Genomic DNA, 22,804 nt, shown 5'->3' on the forward strand with positions numbered 1-22,804 from the left:
TTCTTTGTTGCTTTTCGCCACTACTTCTTCGCAGGTGGAGGACTCAGCATCGAAACTGGGAACCGAAATTTTAAAATTTGAACGGTTCTGTGAGAACCGGAATGTTAGTCCCGGTTCCAATCGGTTCTCGATTCTCGATGCCCAATGCTAACAAAGAGCGCAGGTGGAGACAGGCTCTCGATGTCCAACGCTAACAAAGACTGCAGGTGGAGACAGGCTTGATTAGTGACACATGGAAAGTCGGATGAATCTTAAGAGCTTGTGGAAGTTTTAGTTGAACTGAGGTTGAATTAATGATTTTAGTGATCGGGAAGGGACCAATAAAGTGAGGAGTGAGTTTACGGCATTCAGTCTGGAGTGGGAGGTCACGGGAGGAAAGCCAAACCGTTTGACCCACCTTGTACTCAGGCGTAGGGGAGCGACGAAGGTCCGCGAGCCATTTATTTCTCTCAGCGGACCGGGTTAAGGCCGCCCTGGCATCCTTCCAAATGGACTGGACCCTTTGCAGGTGGTCCCTTACCATGGGAACCGCCACCGCATGCTCCTGTTCCCTAAATAATGGAGGTTGGAAACAATAACAGGCCATGAACGGAGACATACCAGTGGCGCAACTGGTGAGGGAGTTGTGGGCATATTCTATCCAGGGGATGAATGTGCTCCAGGAGCTGGGGTTGCGTGCAGCAACGCAGCGAAGGGCCGACTCCAGGGACTGATTTTCCCGCTCCGTCTGGCCATTGGACTGTGATGGTATCTGGAAGACAGGCTGGCTGCTGCGCCCACCGCTTTACAGAAATCCTTCCAAACTCGGGAGGAGAACTGAGTACCTCGGTCCGAGACGATGTCGATGGGGATTCCATGGTGTTTGAAGACGTGATTGACAAGGAGGTTAGCAGTTTCAAAGGCAGAGGGTCACTTGGGGAGGGGTATGTAAAGGACACACTTGGAGAACCGGTCAATAATGGTAAGGATGACGGTGTTACTGTCAGATGGGGGTAGGCCTGTGACGTAGTCCTGGGAAATTTGGGACAAAGGCCGGCTTGGAATGCGTAAGGGGCGCAGCAGACCAGCTGGGGGTTTATGAGATAGAGCAGACTAGGACAAACTCTTTGACGAGGCTGGGCCTCCAGAAGTGTTGGTGGATGAAATGGATGGTGCGAGTGATCCCAGGATGACAGGAGAATTTGGGGAGTTGGGGGCCCACTGAAGGACATGAGTGTGTGCGGAATCGGGTACGAACAGTGTGTTAGGAGGTCCGGTCTTGGGATCTGGGTGAGTCTTCTGAGGCTCTTTAACCACCTGTTCGATTTTTCAAGTGGCTGCTCCAATGAAGCACGTGGTAGGGAGGATGGGTTCTGGTTCTGCAGGGTTGGAGAGGGGTGAGTACAATTGAGGCGTCAGGCTTGAAGGCTCCGGATACAATCCACTGAAAAGGAGAACTTGTGGAGGTAAGGCTAGTGAGAGGAATTGCGACTTTACTAAAATTGCTGATGAAGCCGTATTAGAAATTGGCAAATCCCAGGAATCGTTGTAGTTCTCTGCGGGTAGTGGGAGTGGGCCAGTTTACGACTGCTTGAATCTTGGCAAGGTCTGTTGCAATTGTCCTTTGGCAATGATATAGCCCAGGAAGTGTACGGAAGAGAGGTGGAATTCACATTTTTCAGGTTTCACGTAGAGGCGGTTCTCGAGGAGACGCTGGAGGACTTGGCGAACATGATTATGGTGTTCTTCGGGAGAGCGGGAGAAAATGAAAATTTTGTCAGAGTAGACAAAAACGAAACGGTTCAACATATAGCGGAGGACGTCATTGATGAAGGTTTGGAAAACAGCGGAGGTTGGTTAATCCAAACGGCATGACCAGGTATTTGAATTGTCCTAGGGGGGTATTGAAAGGAGTTTTCAATTCACCCCCCTCTCTACTATGGATGAGATGGTAGGCATTGCGTCGATCCTATTTGGTGAATATCTGGGCGTCACAGTGGGGTTCAAATGAGGGATCAATGAAGGGTAGTGGAACTTTGTTTTTTACGGTGATGTCATTGAGATAAGTAAGGTAAACAGAACTGTTTGGTGGGTGACAGGGGAGATGAGTCACCCATCCAGGGCTGTGACTTTTTTCGGTGAATGGAGTGGATTGAGAGGGAGTTGGAGCTGATTTGCCAATCCTTCGTGAATGAAATTATCATTCTGCACCAGAATCAATAAGGGCAGTTATGGGTGTGTCGTGAACGGGACAGAGAATACACGCAGAAACGGTCATATGGGAGCGAGAGCTTGGGGAGGTGGTGATTTGGTTCACCACAGCGCTCTCGAGTCGTGGTGAGCCTGGTCTTTTGGTCGCAAGGGGCATGTGGCAATGAAGTGGCGTGATTTCCCGCAATAAACAGTCGCTGCGTGAAACAGTGCTGACATTCCTGGGCGTCTAATCTCCTGTTGCCAAGTTGCATGAGCTCATCTGGTGCCTTGGGGGGTGACAAAGAAGTGGTTGGAGGTTCAGAGGGCGGCTGAGGTGCTGACGGTGCAGTCCCCACAGAGGAAACAATTCTACACGCACTGATCCCCCTCTCTCATGCTCTTTTCCGTAACCGGCTGTCAAGACTGATGGATAACAAAATAGGATCCTCGGGTGAGGAGGGCTCGTCCCGGGCTACAAGCTAGTCCTTGAGCTGCTCCGAAAGGCCATTTAAAAAGATACTCTTTAGCACGGCGTCATCCCACCCGCATTCACCCGCAAGAGTAATAAGCCACAGAACTAGAGCCCTGAGTGAGCGGAAGGAGGCGGCGAGTGGCTTCCCTGCCCTGAATGAGGTGATCAAAGACTTTCTTTAGTTCGCCGGAAAAGGAGTTAAATTATGCGAGAAGTGGGGAAGAGTTGTGCCATAACGCGGTTGCCCATTTGGCTGCTTTTCCGAGTAGGAGGTTAGTGACGAATGCGACCTTGGATTGTTCGGTGGGGTAGCTTAACGGTTGTAAATTAAAAACTAGGGAGCAATTTAGGAGGAATTGGCTGCATGCACCTAAGTCCCCAGAGTAGGGCTCGGGCGGCGGGACATGAGCCGCCCGAGCCTCCGGAGTTGCTGGATATTCTGTCACGATACGATGGTGTTGATTTTAACTGGATCCAGAAGCAGGCGGAGGCTGAATAAGTTTGTGGAGTATGGTTTATTGAGAAGAGCTGATGGATCCTTGAGGCGAATTGGCAGGTCGTCGAGCATGTGGCAGGTGGTGGCGTGAGTAGGTGAATGGCTTGGTGGTGTGGTGGAAGAGGTCAGCAAGGCGGGGAACACGGAAGGAGCACTGAGGACAAGGAATAACATGGAGGTCAGAAATATTGTGAGGACTGGCGTAGCTTACGTGTAAGTTGCGAGTCGGTGTACCATGGGTGAACGTTAATACTCGGGCAGTGGAGTCTTAGATCTGGCAGACTTAAATGCAGGTGATGATGAAGGCTGACTGACAACAAGTGCGTGAAGTCTGAACACGTGAAGGACTAGAAGATTAGCTGTCTCAAAAGCAGAGGGCAACTTGGGAAGGGGTACATGGACATACTTGGAGAAATGATCAATGATAGCAAGAATAATAGTGTTACCTTCAGAGGGGGTAGGCCGGTAACAAAGTCCAAGGAAATGTGGGACCAAGGGTTGCTCGGAATGGGTATGGGGCACAGCAGACGAGCTGGGGGTTGATGCGAAGCCTTACCACGGGCACAAACGGAGCAGGCTAGGACGAACTCTCAAGTGTCTTTAGCCAGACTGGGCCACCAGAAGTGTTGTTGAATGAATTGAATGGCTCGTGTGATTCCGGGATGACAGGTTAGTTTTGAGTTATGGGCCCACTTAAATACTTCTGAGCGGGCGGAATTGGGCACGAAGCAACGGTCCCGTGGTCCAGTCTTGGGATCGGGTTGGCTTCTCTAAGCCTTCTTAACAACTTGCTCAATCTCCCACATGGCAGCCTCAACAAAGCAGAAGGAAGGAAGGATGGGTTCCGGTTCTACCGCGCTGGAGGGGGGTTATACTGGCAAGAGAGGGCATCAGGCTTGCCATTACGAGAACCAGGGCGGAAGAAGAGGCTGAAGTTGAAACAATTGAGAAAAAGGGACGAACGAGGTTGCTTAGGGTTAAGATGCTTGGCGGAACAGAGATAGGCGAGATTCTTGTGGTTGGTCCTTATGATAAATGGAGAAGTTGTCCACTCCAGCCAGTGCCTCCATTCTTCCAGAGCCCAAACGATTGCCAGCAGCTCACGATTTCCGACGTCATAATTCCATTCAGACGGAGAAAGGTGAAGGGAAGAGAAAGCACAGGGATGCAGTTTTGGGGATTTGGGGTCCTTCTGGGAGAGGACTGCCCCAGCTCCAGTATCAGAGGCGGCAAGCTTCACAATGAATTGGAGGGATGGGTCGGGGTGTCTTAGGATGGTGTCACCGGTGAATACTTCCTGCAGGCGCTCGAAGGCTTTGGATGCGGCAGGGGTCCACTGGAATGGGGAGCTGGTGGAGGTGAGACTGGTGAGAGGAATGGCCACTTTGCTGTAATTTGGATGAATCGATGGTAGAAGTTAGCAAAACCCACAAAATGTTGCAGCTCTTTGCGGGTGAAGGGAATGGGCCCGTCAACAACTGCTTGAATTTTTGCCAAGTCCGGTTGTAATTGTCCTTTGGCTATGATGTATCCCAGGAAGTGTACATAGGAGAGGTGGAACTCACATTTCTGGGGTTTCACAAAGGCGGTTTTCTAGGAGATGCTGAAGGACTTGGTGGACATGATGAAGGTTTGAAACACTGCGGGGGAATTCGTTAACTGAAAGGGCATGACAAGATATTCAAAGTGTCCGAGGGGGGTATTGAAGGCAGTTTTTCCATTCCTCCCCCTCTTTAATGCGGATGAGATGGTAAGCTTTGCTTAAGCTCACTTCTTGTGTAAGGGAGCTTAATGAGTCCATGATTTCACGGAGAGCCTTATCTTGTCTGCTGATGTGGTTGCCTTGATGGATGAACGCTTCCCTCAACCCCTCCGGTGTCGCTAGTTCCATGATGGCCAGAGTATTCTGTCACAAGATGTAATCGTATGGTATTGGACTGGACCCAAAAGCAGACTGAGGCAGAGGGAGTGCTCAAGGTTAGTATTTCGAATGTGTGAGTGCAATTCGAAGGAGAAAGGAACTGACAGGAGGCGGGAGCGTGGGCAGGTGGACGAGCTTGACGGCATGGTTAGAGCGGGCAGTGAATTGGGAGACACGGGAGGAATATTGGAAGCAGAGAAGAACACAAGACAATAAGTACTAGTGCGGATAGCCAGGTAATCAATTTACAAACAAGAGGAGCAGTCTCGAGTGTCGGCCTGTGTACCAGGAACGAGTGCGAATATTCTGGCGCTGGCAGGCTTAAATACAGGCAGTGATGAGTGCTGATTGGGAACAAGTGTACGGGCGAGCAGGTGAGGACTGCTGGAGAGAGAGAGGGGGGGGGGGGGGGGTAAGCGAGGCACAAAGTGCCCCCGCAAGCTTCAAAAAAGGAACTGCAGGGGACAGATCATGACATAAAATCCATCTTATTCAGGAAAATTCTTCTGCCTCTTACTGTTGGTGTTGCTCTTCCTTGTCGTCTGTCACTTCTTCGAAAGCCTGTCGCTCAGGGGTCTGGGATTAAAAAAAAAAAAAAAAAAACATTTCCATGCGTAAATATAGCGCTATATTCTCCATAATTCTCTGTGTCCTGAGACTAAGCACAGTAAACTATTTACTCATTTGAAAAATAATGGGAGGTAATTCATAATTACAATGAAAGAAGTATTTCTTTCACGGCAACATCAGGGAACAGCTGGCTTGGAGTCTTGCCTTCATTTTATTTATGAAAGAAGTATTTCTTTCATTGAAGGCAAGTTATTTTATGCATTTTTTTCCAATTCCACACACAGATGATTCTTCTTCAGTGGAGGGAGATAAATCCATCAGTTCACTGCCAGTGCTCTCTGATATTTTCATTGAATTTTCTATGTTAGTTCTGTCCTGTAACCAACATAAAATTCGATATAATAAATTAATACAATTAGTCTCAGCTCCAGCCTGGATGCCCCAGTTCCAGTCTGTAAGTGTTTCTGCTCGAAGCTGCAAGTCTCAGGTCCAGGCTGGAATTCCCAGCTCCAGGCTGGAAGTGCCGGCTCCATACTGGAAGTTCCAGCTCCAGCCTCGATGTCCCAGCTACAGGCTGGAGGTGCCAGCTCCGAATGAATGTATTCTGAATGAATCAATAAGAAATGTTGAACAAACAAATCTATGTCCCAGCTCCAGCCTGGGGGTGCCGGCTCCAGGCTGGATGTCCCAGCACCAGGCTGGTTGTCCCAGCACCAGGCTGGATGTCCCAACACCAGATTGGATGTCCCAGCACCAGGCTGGAAATGCTGGCTCCATACTGGATGTCTTAGCTCAAGGCTGGAAGTCCCATCTTCAGGCTGGTAGACCCAGCTCCAGGCTGGAGGTGCCAGCTCGAATTGATGAATGAATCAATAAGAAATGTTAAACAAAAACATATATGTCCCAGCTCCAGACTGGATGTCCCAGCACCAGGCTGGAAGTGCCAGCTCCATACTGGAAGTCTCAGCTCCAGCCTGGAAGTGTCTCAGCTCCAGGCTGGATGTGCCAGTTCCAGGCTGGATGTCGCGGCTCCAGCGCTCAGAATTAGCCCCCCAAGGCCTGCTGCGAATGACCCAAGTGTCATTCCCAATTAAATGAATGGGAATTACACTAAGGACACGATACGGGTCCAGTACATACTTTGGTCGTTTGGGGCAAAATGCATAATCCTCCCCTGTCAGCTGGTGTACTTTACCTAGGCTTTGGTGTCACCGGGGTTTGCAATATACCTTTTGCACATGTGTAGGCACTCTAGTTTTACGTGGGGGAGCACCAGTGCGGCATGGGGCACTTTTCCCTCCTGACATCCGGCCGAGAGGAACTCTGAGCGGGCATGTGAGAGCGAGGCATGCCCAGCAATTGTCTTTGCACCTCTTTGCATATGTTAATGAATCAGAATAAATTCTAAATGACCGGCTCATGCCCAGGGCATCCTATCTGCATCCACTGCGCCTATATTTCCCTTTAAAAGGCCATCTGTCTGACGCATGTCAGCTAATGCACAGAGGTTTTTTTCACAAGAGGTGGCTGATCCAAAATTTTAATAACGTTCTTAATCTGTATCCGATATTTAATAGGTTGGCATCATGGGAAAGCTTGTTAAACACAGAACCGACATCATTCAATCATTTATTATTTTGACGTTAAATTACAGAATGCGGCATAAAACAACCATACCAAATTTAAGAGCCAAGAATGAGCAAATCCTGCATATGTTACGTAATAAGTTATACATACAATATAGCACAGCAAAGAGGCATTTGTAGTTGATAAGATTCAAGCATTGGAAGCGAAAGGAAATATACGAGCCTTGTGTGGCGACCGGATAGTGTGTCATAAATTACACTAGCGGCGGTGTGTGTGTGTGTGTGTGTGTGTGTGTGTGCATGTGAATAGATCAATTTACATAACATCTGCACATGCAGAATCACAGAAAAATATATTAATCAGATTGTCGTAGGGATCAGAAAGAATACCTGAAGCCTTGGAAAAACTAGGAAATTTGAGCGGTTCGCTCGCAGAACCTCATTGAGAAAAAATGTTGGCTGCGTGCGCAGATAGTCGGCGAGGGACATGCATCAATGCACAAATCTGCAAGACAGCGCTTGTACAGGACGAAGGTAGAAGTGTCCTTTTAATTGTTATTTAGGACAGTCAACCCATTAGCACATTTCTGCTTTATTATTGCCCAAGCTATTATTATTGTTTTTATGAATGAATACATTTCCAATATGTTGTCCATCATGTGTGTTTTACGTATTTCAATAGATGATCCTGCAGTATTTCTATGTACGCATGGTCTGAGGATGTTGTTTGTTTGCAGAGTACGAACAAAAACAAATACAAACATATTGCTATATCACAGGTTTGCGTGTCAAACTTGCATACACACGATTTAAGCACAAATCTGTGCCTACGCACGGTTAGTGAATGAGGCCCATTTATTTCAAGGTAGGAAACATGCTCTAATTTTGCTTGACTGTCAGCATTCATGTGCATTCACTTTACTTATCGGTGGCTAGATCATTTATTATATTCATATAATGTTCTCATTATGATAAAAGTCTAGTGTCGTGGAGTGGAGGCGAAGGCGAAGGCAGGTAGACCCAAGTACAGGGAAGCAGGCAAGCCATGAGTGAAGACAAGACTCAAATAGGTGTTTAACAGGAGAAAAAAGAAAAAGGCAAACAAGGGTGCGGGATATAATTAAAGGTTCAAATCATAACTGAGACACTAGCAATCAATAATTTCCAGCCAAATCTTTAAAGGTTGATAGGAAACAACAATAATCATGTTTAAAAATGTATCTTTTATGTTGTTCTTTGTTATAAATGAGTGCCAATAGAGCCATATTATGCTGTCACAATAGTACTGGAAGTGCAGTCAAAAGGTGCAGTTTTCATGCGGTTGGGTAAGAGTGCTCTATTAACTTCTCAGTATGCTGCACCGCCCATGCAAAAATGCAGTGGAAACCCATGCTGGGAGTCAGCAAAATCCAACAATCGAACAATAATGTATAACTTTACAGATATGATATGAGGCTGCTGCACGTTTACATGCCTTTCAAAATCAGTCCAAAAGTATATTGCATGTGCAGTAAATGTTTTTAAATGTATTTTTTGATTGATTTATTTCTGCTGAGTCACGACTCAAAAGTTGAGAATCACTTTATTATTACAATCAATACCTCAAGCTACTAGACGTCATGGAAGGATTTTCTCGTATCTTGTTTTTGAGGTGTGAGGAAATTGATGTGATCAGTCTAAAACATAATTTGGGGAATAATACATTTTGAGTTATATCCTATGCTCTGGTATATGTGCAATAATGCCTAATGTCTTAGTTTCACTCTTTGGGTACTATATTGTTTCAATACAGCAAATATAAGAAAGGACATTTTCACTGTAAACCCTCGTTTATCCAAAGCACATGCCTTTGTGCTCTGCTTCAGTGACGTTAACAACACCCCTTGTGGACATGGTATGAACAGGCAATCACCTGTGTTAAGCATTGGTACCACTGCATTCACTGACAGTCCTGACAATGTTGTCAGCTAAAAGCATTATGGGAGCCCAGAATTCATTGCAGGGATCTTTTTAACTAAAGCGGTAGTTGGACAAAATCAAGCTTAACATTGCTCTTTGTATTTGTTCCTGTCAATATTGTTATGAGTCTGTGCATCAGCTATTCGGCAGGGTACAAGTTGGTAGTTGTGGATTTATTTCATAAAACTCTAACTGTGACATTCTGGTCAAGCAATCTGGTGACTTATTAGATATATGAGTTGAGGTTGTCTTTTTCCTGTAATAAAAAGATCCCAATTGATCTTATGTGTGTCATTTCTGCCACAATAAAATCATGTAGCCAATAAAGCTATCAGAGATGTGCACGTGAGTGACTGCACAACAGTGATTTATATTAAAAAAAAAACCATTTGTTTTTGTTTTGTTAAATGCAAGAACATTTAAATGAGGTTGGTTCTTGACACTTACTGCGGTTCTGTGTTGAACAGAAATGTAAAGTGAAAGAAACAAAAGCCAGACCTGAAATCATGCAAATTCAATAGATCAATTTATGTATAATTTGTGTCCTATTGTGCTGCATATCTGAAAGTTAACAATTGCTAATAGTGTAATGAAGCCATGTTTGAATTAGCATTACATTTGCATCTAAGCTTCCACTCAGCCAAGAAAATGTCCCCAAGACAGCCTGCCTTTGTTAAGCATTAAGCCCGGATTAGAATTTTGCCCTCAAATACGAGCTTTCACCAGAAGCCTTTTAATGAAAAGTGTATGTGTGTGTGTGAGCACACGTGTGTGTTTGTGCGCGCATGTGTGTTTTTCCTCTTCCTTGGGCTTTTTTTTGTATTCTGAAGTGACGACAGGGGTCAGGAAAAACATTTCAGTGTCATGCCAGTTCGAGATAACTGTGAGTAGCCATGTGGATGACTGAGCAGAATTGTCGCTTCTGTTGATCCATGATTAGTGCTGCTACTGCTTTTATTGTTGTAGGTTGCTACATCCAAATTTTTTGTTACATTGCTGTTAGCTTGATGGGACTCCCAGTTGTCACATGGGGTTGGGTGCGCTGTGGTGGAGTGCAGGTGAAAGGCAAGAGTGCCCAAACGCAGGGAAGAGGTCAAGGTAGAGCAGAAGGGGAAATTACAAAAAATACAAAATAAATAAAAATAAAAAATAAATAAGTAATTTATTTAAAAAAAATAAAGCAAACAAGGATGTTGGACAGCAGGATTAAGAATCATAATTAAAAAGTCCAATAACTGAAAAACTAAGTGAGCAAAGAACACGGGACAGACTTACCAACAAAAGAGGACACGCAACAATCGTCAATGACAGTGAGACAGAGTGCACGAAAAAAAGGGAACAGGTCAAAAGCACAGATCATGAAATCGGTTGGTATCTCAAACAACTTCTTTTGTGAACAAAGGACTTCAATTTAAATTGTCTGTTACTGATGTAAAGCATTTGAATACATCTGTTAATGCCGTTTGACAAGAAGTAACAAGACTGCTATGTTAGCCTGAAAGGTCCTTTCCATCAGAATCAATTTTTTTTCTACTTTTGTAACACATAGGTCAAAATGAGTCTGTGATATGATTATGGCTATACGGTTTGTCATTTAAGTGCAAAAGCCTTTGAACACCAAAACCACTTGCAAACGACAGGATTTGAAATCACGGACAGTGACGTAGTTTTGGAAATTATATTCATCCACCCATCCATCCATCGTCTGTACCGCTTTATCCTCACAAAGGTGCTGGAGCCTATCCCAGCTATCTTCGGGCGAGAGGCGGGGTACACCACGAACTGGTCGCCAGCCAATTTCAGGGCACAAATAAACAAACAACCATTCGTGCCCACATTCAAACCTACGGGCAATTTAGAGTCTCCAATCAACCCACCACGCATGTTCTTGAGATGTGGGAGGAAACCGGAGTGCCCGGAGAAAACCCACGCAGGCACGCGGAGAACATGCAAACTCTACACAGACAGGGCCGGGATTTGAACCCTGGTCCCCATAAATGTGAGACAGATGTGCTAACCAATCGACCACGTGCCACTAATTATATTCATATATCCATAAATTATACCTGCCCACTCAACTCAGCTGAACCAACAGCATTTCCGGGTTTTAAGAGCGATTCTCAGCCCCTGCAGAGCCATAAAAATACACTTTATATGCTAAAGTATAGATATGTTGTATTTTCCAACAATACTTAACTATATTTGTAATTTTCTATGTAACTGTGATGGATGAAATAGAAAAGCTTGCCTTCATTGTCGCCAGTGATGGTCATCGCAGCCAGTTCAATACACATGGGGCAGATGACGAGCTCAAAACAGCCAGTCTCTTATGCCACCCACGTCCAATATCAGCCAGCTCACGTTCTCTATTATTGGGCCAACAATCTTACGCTTGGTGAATTGTGCTTCACAATGATTTATACTAGGGTTGTGAAAAAAAATCGGCTAACTCGGCTAATCCATCCATCCATCCATTTTCTGAGCCGCTTCTCCTCACTAGGGTCACGGGCGTGCTGGAGCCTATCCCAGCTATCATCGGGCAGGAGGCGGGGTACACCCTGAACTGGTTGCCAGCCAATCGCAGGGCACATACAAACAAACAACCATTCGCACTCACATTCACACGTTAGAGTGTGCAATTTAGCAATTTAGAGTTGTCAATCAACCTACCATGCATGTTTTTGGGATGTGGGAGGAAACCGGAGTGCCCTCAGAACTGTGCGGCAGACGCTCTAACCAGTCGTCCAACGTGCCGGTTGGGACGCTGTGTTAAACATAAATAAAAACAGAATACAATGATTTGCAAATCATGTTCAACCTATATTTAATTGAATAGCCTAAAGAGACAAGATATTTAATGTTCAAACTGATAATCTTTATTGTTTTTAGTAAATAATAATTAACTTAGAATTTTATGGTTACAACACATTCCCAAAAATCTCGGACAGGGTCATGTTTAACATTATTTTACATCACCTTTTCCTTTAACAACATTCAATAAACGTTTGGGAACTGAGGACACTAATTGTTGAATCTTTGTAGGTGGAATTCTTTCCCATTCTTGCTTGATGTACAGCTTCAGCTGTTCAACAGTCCGGTGTCTCCGTTGTCGTATTTTACGTTTCATAATGCGCCACATATTTTCAATGGGAGACAGGTCTGGACTGCAGCCAGGCCAGTCTCGTTCCCGCACTCTTTTACTTCGAAGCCACGCTGTTGTCACACGTCCAGAATGTGGTTTGGCTTGCTGAAATAAGCAGGGGCGTCCATGAAAAAGACGTTGCTTGGAAGGCAGCATATGTTTCTCCAAAACCTGAATGTACCTTTCAGCATTAATGGTGCCTTCACAGATGTGTAAGTTACCCATGCCATTGGCACTAACACAGCCCCATACCATCACAGATGCTGGCTTTTGAACTTTGCGTCCATAACAGTCCGGCTGGTTCTTTTCCTCTTTGGTCCGGAGGACACGACGGCCACACTTTCCAAAAACAATTTGAAATGTGGACTCGTCAGACCACAGAACACTTTTACACTTTGCATCAGTCCATCTTAGATGAGGTTGGGCCCAGACAAGCTGGCGCAGTTTCTGGGTGTTGTTGATAAATGGCTTTTGCTTTGCATAGTAGAGTTTCAAGTTGCACTTACGGATGTAGCGCCGGACTGTATTTACTGACATTGGTTTTCTGAATTGTTCCTGTCACCCTTGTGGTGATATACTTTACACATTGATGTCGGTTTTTGATGCAGTACCACCTGAGGGATCGAAGGTCACGGTCATTTAATGTTGGTTTTCGGCCTTGCTGCTTACATGCAGTAATTTCTGATGATATTATGGAGCGGAGATGATGAAATCCCTAAATTCTTTGCAATTGTACATTGAGGAACATTGTCCTTAAACTGTTCGACTATTTTCTCATGCACTTGTTCACAAAGAGATGAAACTCGGCCCATCTTTGCTTGTGAATGACTGAGCAATTCAGGGAAGCTCCTTTTATACCAATCATGGCACCCACCTGTTCCCAATTAGCCTGTTCACCTGTGGGATGTTCCAAACAGGTGTTTGATGAGCATTCCTCAACTTTTTTGCTACCTGTCCCAACTTTTTTGGAACATGTTGCAGCCATAAAATTCAAAGTTAATGATTAATTGCTAAAGTTTATCAGTTTGAACATTAAATATGTTGTCTTTGTAGTGTATTCAAATAAATATAGGTTGAACATGATTTGCAATTCATTTTATTCTGTTTGGAATTGGGGTTGTATATATATATATATATATATATATATATATAAATATATATATATATATATATATATATAAATATATATATATATATATATATATATATATATATATATATAAATATATATATATATATATATATATAAATATATATATTATATATATATATATATATATATATATATAAATATATATATATATATATATATATATATATATATATATATATATATATATATATATAGCGGCACGACGGACGACTGGTTAGAGCATCAGCCTCACAGTTCTGAGGATCCGGGTTCAATCCCCGGCCCCGCCTGTGTGGAGTTTGCATGTTCTCCTCCTGCCTGCGTGGGTTTTCTCCGGGCACTCCGGTTTCCTCCCAAAAACATGGGACTCTAAAATTGCCCGTAGGTTGGCTGGCAACCAGTTCAGGGTGTACCCCACCTCCTGCCCGATGACAGCTGGGATAGGTTCCAGCACGCCCGCGACACTAGTGAGGAGAAGCGGCTCAGAAAATGGATGGATGGATATATATATATATACACACACACAGAAAAGGCGAGTCCATTTAAGTAAAGCAGCCTTGTTCAACTACAAGTATAGACACTACTTTTCCATTAGCAAACTTAAAAGAATTTATACATAAAATGCACATTATGCCACGTGTCTCCAAAAATATAGAATTTCAAACTGATAACATCTGGTGTTACAGGAACATGCCATGAGAGAATAAGTTGCTATTCTGGGGTAAAAATAAAAGTGTAAGGCCGCGGGGGTGTGCGTGTGTGAGTGTTCTCGCGAGTGTGCAGCAAATGATTGACACCTCATAAGTCACCTATTGTGAATGGTTGTTTCTCCTCGGTGCGTTGGTTTCTTGTATCTCAAATTAGAGTCACAAGATGAGACCAGAGTCAGCCGATTTCTTTCACAGATCACTTTTATCATGTACTACTGTCAATTCATAATGACTGTTTGAACACATGACATTTTTTTTTTTTTTTTTATTCCAAACTCCCCTTTGATATCTATGGTAGTGTCAATCAAAACTGAGCATTCTAATATTTGAAAAGGCAAACTTTTTGATACAGCGCTTGCATTGAATCTCATTAAACTGCAAGTGGTAATGATGTTGCAATTGGTTTGTGCATAGTCGTGATAACATCCTTGAAGTCAGTCAGTCTTCACGAATATGTTGTATGATATTCGAGTCAGTGACCCACCAATTAATGGGGAGCTACGTAAAATATACCTATGTAGAAACACATTTTTGTAGCTTTAAAGTGTTGATGACTGCTGTTGAATTCTGTTTACATCGACTTTTACAACTTCCTTACAGTAGTTGATATTTCCTCCTATCCACATAGGACTTTATGTACATAAAATATTCATGTTGTATCAACAGAAAATGGTTACTCAAAAAAAAGGAATGACCTACTTCCCACTTATTTCCCCAAAGGAAAATAACACGAGAGAGATGTTTTGCCAAAAAGAAAAATAGTTCACAGATTAGATGAACATGGTTTGTCAAACGTGTTTTTTTATTTTTTTATTTTTATTTTTTTACTCTCCTGCAAAACATTCTAGCTTCAGTGATCTTGGAAATAGAAACAATCTTTTGAATTTATGTACGCAAGTGCATTTTTATTTAATCAGCCAATCAATTAATTTCTTGTCTTTAGAGAAAAACTTAAAACAAAAATAATTAAAAAAAATAAATAGAAGAATTACATGGTGCACAGTTAAAATAGGTGTTGTGATGATCTTCAGTGAGAAGTGGAAAGTCTTGCCCTATCACCTCCTGTTTTCCCCTCATTTGAATCTACAAGCAAAACAAATGTATGGACTCACTCACAGTATCCTTGCTGCTACATATCTACCAGCCACCTAAACACAACAAAGATTTATTAACTGACTTTTCTGTCTCCTTGACATTTCTCTTCACTGACTCCTAACATTAAACTGTTTGGCAATGTTAATATTCGACATCTCGAATAATACAATATCCAGTCAATTCTCATCCTGTCTCAACAATTTTGGCCTACAGCAATTACCGGTAATCAACTTCTCCACTCACTCTAAGGGGCACATCATTGATCTGGTCTATTGTTCTGGTATTCCGAATCATTCCCCTTTTCAGACCACGTTAATGACTTTTTGTTCTAACCTAACCTTTTCCAAAATCAACCTGTGCCTCTCTTTTCACCAAATCAAGAACATCAGCCCAGACTCTCCACTTCTATCAACATGCCTCCCCAGCACAGACTGTCTTGCCACACCCGATGCATTGGTTATTTACTAAAATAATAATCTCCACCAACTCTTCAACAGCCTTCTCCATAAAAAAACAAAAAACAAAACAAACAAAAAAAAACAGATCAGTAGTGTTCACTACCTGTGCACCCTGGTTCACTCCTCCACTGTGACAATTAAAATCCAAGGTCATCAACTTGAATGCCTCCAGAAGAAAACCAGATTCACTCTACACAAGGTCATGTACATTCACCATCTTAACCACGACAAAGACTGTTTATTCATTCATTCATTAATTTTCCATACCGCTCATCCTCACTAGGGTCGCGGGCGTGCTGGAGCATATCCCAGCTGACTTTGGACGAGAGGCGGTGTACACCCTGAACAGGTCGCCAGCCAATCACAGGGCACATATAAACAAACAACCATTCGCACTCACATTCACACCGACTGCATGAGCAATGTAGCCTAGTCAATTAACCTACCATGCATGTTTTTTTTTGGGGGGGGGGGTGGGAGGAAACCAGAGTACCCAGGGAAAACCCATGCAGGCACAGGGAGAACAGGCAAACTCCACACAGGCGAGACCGGATTTGAACCCCGGTCCTCAGAGCTATGAGGCAGATGTGCTAACCAGTTGTCCACCGTGCCACACAAAATTACATTAGCGTGCACCCGCTTTCCCTTACCTCAGTGTAACATGACTATTATAAGAAAAACGCATAGCATGGACCAAGACTTAAATTATAGGGACCCAGGAACCCTTGTTTGTTTACTCGATATGATAAGTAATATGTTAAAGCAAATACAATCTTACCCAGCAACCACCCTGTTTGGAGGTCGTTTTGTTTTCTTTGCTTGTTTTTTGTCACATTATATACTTTGATTTTTGCTGCAACAACGCAATAAAGTGATGGCTTTACACATGTAATGTATTCATTTACATTCTATTGTTTACACACCCCACATTTCAACTCCCGAAAGCAGGACTAAGTCATTGAAAATTCATTCATACACCCAGGCAGTCACGCTGACTTCTATATTTTAACTTTGTGGGGAAAAAAACAATTTTGATTACTCCTGGCCTATATCATATTGCAGCTTCACTTGTCAGGCACCCCCATGAGTAGATCCAGCATCAAGGCTGTCACGGCACATACGCACATACTCAGTACACTGAGGACAGCACCGTCCTCTTTGTCTATTCAAAGGGTGTTCAAAGAACTGAGGACTTCACTAACTTTAATCACGAGGGCTGTAACAATATGTCACTCTCAATCTATAGATCATATCATCAGCATCAACTATAATCAGCATAAATGTGGGAACAGCAGTCTAGAATTGCTTGTATGCAATGCCTCTGCCACATCTACACTAACTTCTGCCCAATCTGCAAAATATTTTTGTTGATAACCTAAGTGTTCCACATCAGTGGTCTAAAAATTGCTGTATTTGAGCTGTAACAGAAGACTGGACATTTATCCCCCTTTGCCTTTTACACATAGCCCATCAGCAATATTTCCAGAGCTGTGCACAGTGACACGGCATTCCGCAATCAAATAATTAGATGCTTTGTAACATCAGTGTCAACATTGGGTGTGACATATAAAATATTTGCCAGACAGTGACAATTTTGAACACGACAGGGCAGGAGAAGTGAGTCTTGGGTGTAAAACTTCATTATTTTGTTCTGCCTTTCTTGCATTTCCTTGAACACAACTGTCTCACCACCTTTGTTACACTTCTGATACTACCTCCAAAGGCAGAACATTTCTGGGTCAACTTCACCTGCCATTCTGTGCCAGTGCCATTTATATAGAACAGCACTAAAAAGGAAATCAGAAAAATTACGTCAATTAAAGGTAGTACATAAGGAGCTTCTGTGTGTCAAACTGTGTGGGAGGCCCGGCACATGCTGTTAAGTCTCATTTTGATTTCACACTATGTGTACACATGCTTACTACTAGTGCAAATACAAACTGTACATTGTCTCCATCTGTGTATCTTTCCTGAAAAAAAGTGCTCATTACTGGTGGACACAGTAACTGCCTAACCTTGTCTGGTCCAAGGCCAATTCGGCAGTAAAGTTACAAAGGCTATTTTAGAAGTCAATGTTAACAGATTCTAACTAATGAAGCGCTTCACACTATTTATGTTACCTTATGCCCATAATAATTTTCAGACATACAAAATAGAAAAATGCACATGAAAGCATGTTCTATCTTCAAACAAAAGTACAATCTCATTATACGTTTGTAAATAATCTAATTTCTTCATCAGCTACCAACTCTACATTATTTCTTCTTCTGTTTCATTGAATGTCCGCATAATGTCACGACTGAAGCTTGATTTTACCAAGACTGCTGTGAAGCAAAGATAAGAGACAAGAAGCAAAACAAAAATAGGGGACAACTCACAGGTTTTCATTGCATTGTCAGCTGGTGCCATGGATTGGCTGGTGAAGTTTAGAAACAATCAGCATTATGATTAACCTAATCATGATATAAAATTATTTAAAACAACAACAACAACAACCCCAAATGGAAAAATATCCAAAATATATAAATTTTCAATGGATGGCAACATAAAACATAATGGCCACGTGTTGCATGGAGCTTCCAATTGCTGAATTCTAGTTTGTTTGTTTGTTATGTTGGTTTATGGTTTGATTTGCAATGGGGGTTGAATAATTTGAAATGCAAGCGTAGATCAGTCTGACCAATAATTCTTGGCTTGCAAACTGGTCATTCCTCTCTCTGTCTGCGCACGCATGCACACAGACAGAGACGCGCACGCACACACACACACACACACACACACACACACAAAGGTCATAATCCTTTCTTTATTGCGGATAAGGATAACCAAAAGTTCAGTATCCACCAGCTCTCAGCAGTACAAATGACAGTTGAATCTAACTTACGACACAACCTGCAATAGTAGCAAACATACTTCAATGAACGAAAATAATATTGATTTTATTTAGATTATCTCTTCATCAATGTTGTGTATATCCTGAAAAGGTTGTACCATGTACGAGTGCTGACATATGTTTTCTTTAAAGTAACTTACACCGACTTTATCGGCCTGACCGGTATCGGCCGATAATTTGCATTTTATGCTGATCGGCTTTAATGCCATAATTCGCCGATCTGATCAATGCTCCGCAAAAGACATTTACTCTGCATCACCATCGTGCACAGTATATTTGAATCCAAAAGCTAGTTTATTTTTAGTCTTGTCGCGTGTCTTTTGACGTCGTACTGTAAATATCCAACGGTCAATAAAGTTATTTAAAAAAATAAAAAAATATGGTGGTGTGGGACAGACAATACGTCTGAGGCAGACAACACGTAATGCCCGAATCAGACTACAAGACAAATTTGGTCTTTCAGACGACTGCGACTTCCGATACCACCGCATCCAGTTTTTTACGATCATTGGGCTTTATCTTGTCAACTCAAATGCGACCGGATACACTCGTTACCGTGGTGACGACAACAAGAGTGGACCGCACCGACTGTATTATAAGGACAAAATGGGGAAAAACGTGTGTTGGTGGTCACCAGTGCTCAGGACAGGAGAGGACGTCCATTTAAGGCTTGCTTGAGGTATGTTCATGTACTTTTAACATGATACTGCTTGCAAGCAGGCAACAAAGATGTTATGTAGCCTAGCAAGCTAGTGCTAGCACTAACGGTTGTACGTAAACATGCCGCCGTTCTGTCGAATTATGCTCTAAAGTTTCTGTGGGTGAAGTAATTTAATTACAATAAAGTAATTGAATTACTGTAAGTTAGCACCCATTATTTCTGTCATGTTGTAATGATGGTTTGACCTGACTAATTAGAATACACGATCTGACTAGAGCAGTAATTTCCAATCTTTATGGAGCCAAGGAAAATATTTTACAATTTAAAAATCTCACAGCACACCAAAAAACAAAAATGTCACAAAAAGTGGATGCATTAATTACTGTATTCATTTCCTCCCATCTAATAGAAGACCATTCATTGGTTCTGTCTGTCACTATGCCTCACTGGCATAAATAGATTCACTAAGATACATTATTTATTGTAAATATAGTTTTTTGAGCAATTAAGTACACAAGTATATTCAGTAAATGAACAGGTCATTTAAATAGACACATTGCTCCATCTTGTGATCGAATCGGTGATCGGTTATCGTTTTTTTAAACTGATCGGTCCCAAAAATCCTGATCGTGTAAAGCCTAATATATATATGATTTTCTTTTGATTTCATTTTTTTTTTAAGACAAATGTGACATTCACCAATGTATTGTATGTTTGCACTTGCATTGCATAAGTGTCATTATACATTTATTTAGCTTTACCTTGTTGATATGCTTGTGTGGGCAGCACTCAGGGATCTGACTGTTGAGTTGGGTACATGTGCAATATATAAACCATGCACAGTTTAACCTTTTGTGAATCCCTCTTTATAAGAGCAAATTGTGAATGTTCACAATGAACATAATTATGATTCAGGCTCCATGTTTATGGGGAATAAATACAGTAAAAGAATGGTATTCCACAACGGATTACAATGGTATTTTACATCACCAAAATTACAGCCTGTGCTCCAGTCAAAATGTAAGATTTTGCTGTTCTGCTGATTGCTACAGTGTACAATTACATTTAGAGTAGGTATATAAGTATTTCCAGTGACTGTTTTTAATTTTGCATCTATAAATCAGAAATCATTACAGTTTATCAAAAACAATTCTCAAGATGTGATTGAAGATCAAAATGTGAAATTTACCATTCACGGATTGCAGCAATTGTATGTAGAAGACATTCATTTTCAAAATTTCTGCAAGAATGTTTCTCAATGTACAATTGCAAGTAATTTTGGATTTTCATCAACTATGGTTCATAATATCAAAAGATTCAGAGAAACTGGACAAATCTCTGCACATAAGGCCTGTGATTCAATCAATGCAACTGGACCAGACCATCGCCTAAAAATAAGAGCGAGCCTGTTTTTGGCATTTGATGCTGTATATACTGTACAACCCCAATTCCAATGAAGTTGGGACGTTGTCCATCCATCCATCCATTTTCTGAGCCGCTTCTCCTCACTAGGGTTACGGGCGTGCTGGAGCCTATCCCAGCTATCATCGGGCAGGAGGCGGGGTACACCCTGAACGGGTTGCCAGCCAATCGCAGGGCACATACAAACAAACAACCATTCGCAATCACATGCACACTTATGGGCAATTTAGAGTGGTCAATTAACCTACCATGCATGTTTTTGGGATGTGGGAGGAAACCGGAGTGCCCGGAGAAAACCCACGCAGGCACGGGGAGAACATGCAAACTCCACACAGGCGGGGTTGGGGTTTGAACCCGGGTCCTCAGAACTGTGAGGCAGACGCTCTAACCAGTCTCCCACCGTGCCGCCATTGGGACGTTTTGTTAAACATAAACATAAACAGAATACAATGATTTGCAAATCATGTTTAACCTATATTTAAAAGAAGCGGTGAAAACCAACGAAGAAGAACCAGATGAAGATGCTTGTGCCCAACGCTGGTGGTGGCGACCAAAAGCGTGTCTTAACTATGTTAAAATAAATGACCAGTCACCTCAGTGTAACTCTTGGAATAGCATTATATTGTGCTAAGGAGGCTTTCATGATGTGTAGAAGTCTGACACGCTCCCTCCCGCTCCGAGCCTCAGCCTACACCGCATGGAACTTCAATGAAGTAAACTGAGTGAGTGAAACAATGAAATACGTCTATGACAACATTGAGGGTGCTAACAAGTTAAACGTTGGGTTGCCCTCTTGCTCTGATGGTTTTTAGCGTTTATTTTAGTCTTTCAACCAATGTAAAAGCTGCTTACAGACACAAAAAAATATATAACTTACTTAACCATACTCGAAAGTAGAAACAGTCGCATTATAAGCTTAACATTGAGCTAAACTTCATCAAAGGTCAAACTAGCAACTTTATATCACAATGAATTGGGACAAAATTCACAAAAGCAAAACACAAAAACACTAACCTTGTGTCTCATCGGTGGGTAGGTAAAGGAATCATTTACAGTAGCATTTATTTTATGACATTCCTCTTTTTCTTGTGTCTCGTTTTACTTTAGTTTTTACCGGTGTCATGTGAAGTTATTTTTCGTGCCAAAATGGTAAGTTCCAGTGTGTACCCTTGAAAATAAAAGCCTACCTGCTTAAAACAGGAAGTCAAGTTGAAATTTGCACATATAAACTATTTAACATCATAAAACAGTGGCAAATAACTATTTTAACAATGCTATGTTTAACGTTAGGAGATGCATCGTGGACCCTAAACTAATTAACATCTACCCTTGAAGTCTGAACTCCCAAGCATCAAAGTCCCCCAGATGTTGCCACCGGACCACCTGTCTGTGAATAGGAACAATTGCTGGGGCAAGGCAACACCCGCTGGCGTCGAGAGGAACTGCAAAGTCAAACCGAGGGGGTACTTTCATTTGATGTTTAACCAAGGATAAATGTCTGTTTTGGTATTTCACGAACTCTGCAGAAATTTTTGAATTTGTATGCCTTCATGTCTGTGTGAGTGTGTCAACTTTACAAGTGCAATTACAAGATTTTGAGAATTGTTTGTCTTGATTTGACTCCAAGCAGCATGAAATGTGATTTGAACCATAAGCAGTTGATTTACCAAAACTAACGTATGAACAGTCAGTCCGATATGCTTGATTTCTGAGTAAACAGAGTACCAAGTTGAGGTTATTTTATATTAATATATGATTTGAAACCCATTTTTTCAAATTTGTAGACAATATTCAAGCTGATGGGTGTGGTCTTCTCCATCCCTCTTCGACACGCCCCTGGGGTACTTAACCCTGACTCTTGTGTTTTTCTCATGTTTTTTCTCTCCTCTGGCTTCTTGGCTTGGAGGGATCTAGCCAGCCACGGGCTGGCCTCGCCCACCCCTCCCACTTTGCGCTTTCTTTATTCGGGCACACGGCTCGGTAACCACGAACCTTGGGGATGGAGATCCGGCTCCCTAGCCTTTGTGGACCGCCGCTGCTAAGCCTCCGGAAGAGTGGCTGCTGAGTTCCACAGATACGATCCCAGCCAAACGTGAGTGTTCCGAACGTCCTAGC

General features: G+C 42.6%; 1 long non-coding RNA gene across 2 annotated transcripts in view; it reads left to right on the top strand.

Annotated features, from left to right (window-relative positions):
• The first annotated feature begins 4,932 nt into the window (after positions 1–4,932).
• Positions 4,933–22,804, top strand: part of LOC133472207 (uncharacterized) — a 38,120-nt gene continuing 20,248 nt past the window's right edge. The window contains exons 1-2 of one of the 2 annotated variants that reach the window (XR_009786638.1): positions 4,933–5,117; positions 21,980–22,781. This is a non-coding gene — a long non-coding RNA (uncharacterized LOC133472207). The other variant, XR_009786641.1, reaches the window with a different exon arrangement.

The sequence above is a fragment of the Phyllopteryx taeniolatus genome, chromosome 2 (assembly GCF_024500385.1).
Source record: "Phyllopteryx taeniolatus isolate TA_2022b chromosome 2, UOR_Ptae_1.2, whole genome shotgun sequence".
Lineage (NCBI taxonomy): Eukaryota > Metazoa > Chordata > Actinopteri > Syngnathiformes > Syngnathidae > Phyllopteryx > Phyllopteryx taeniolatus.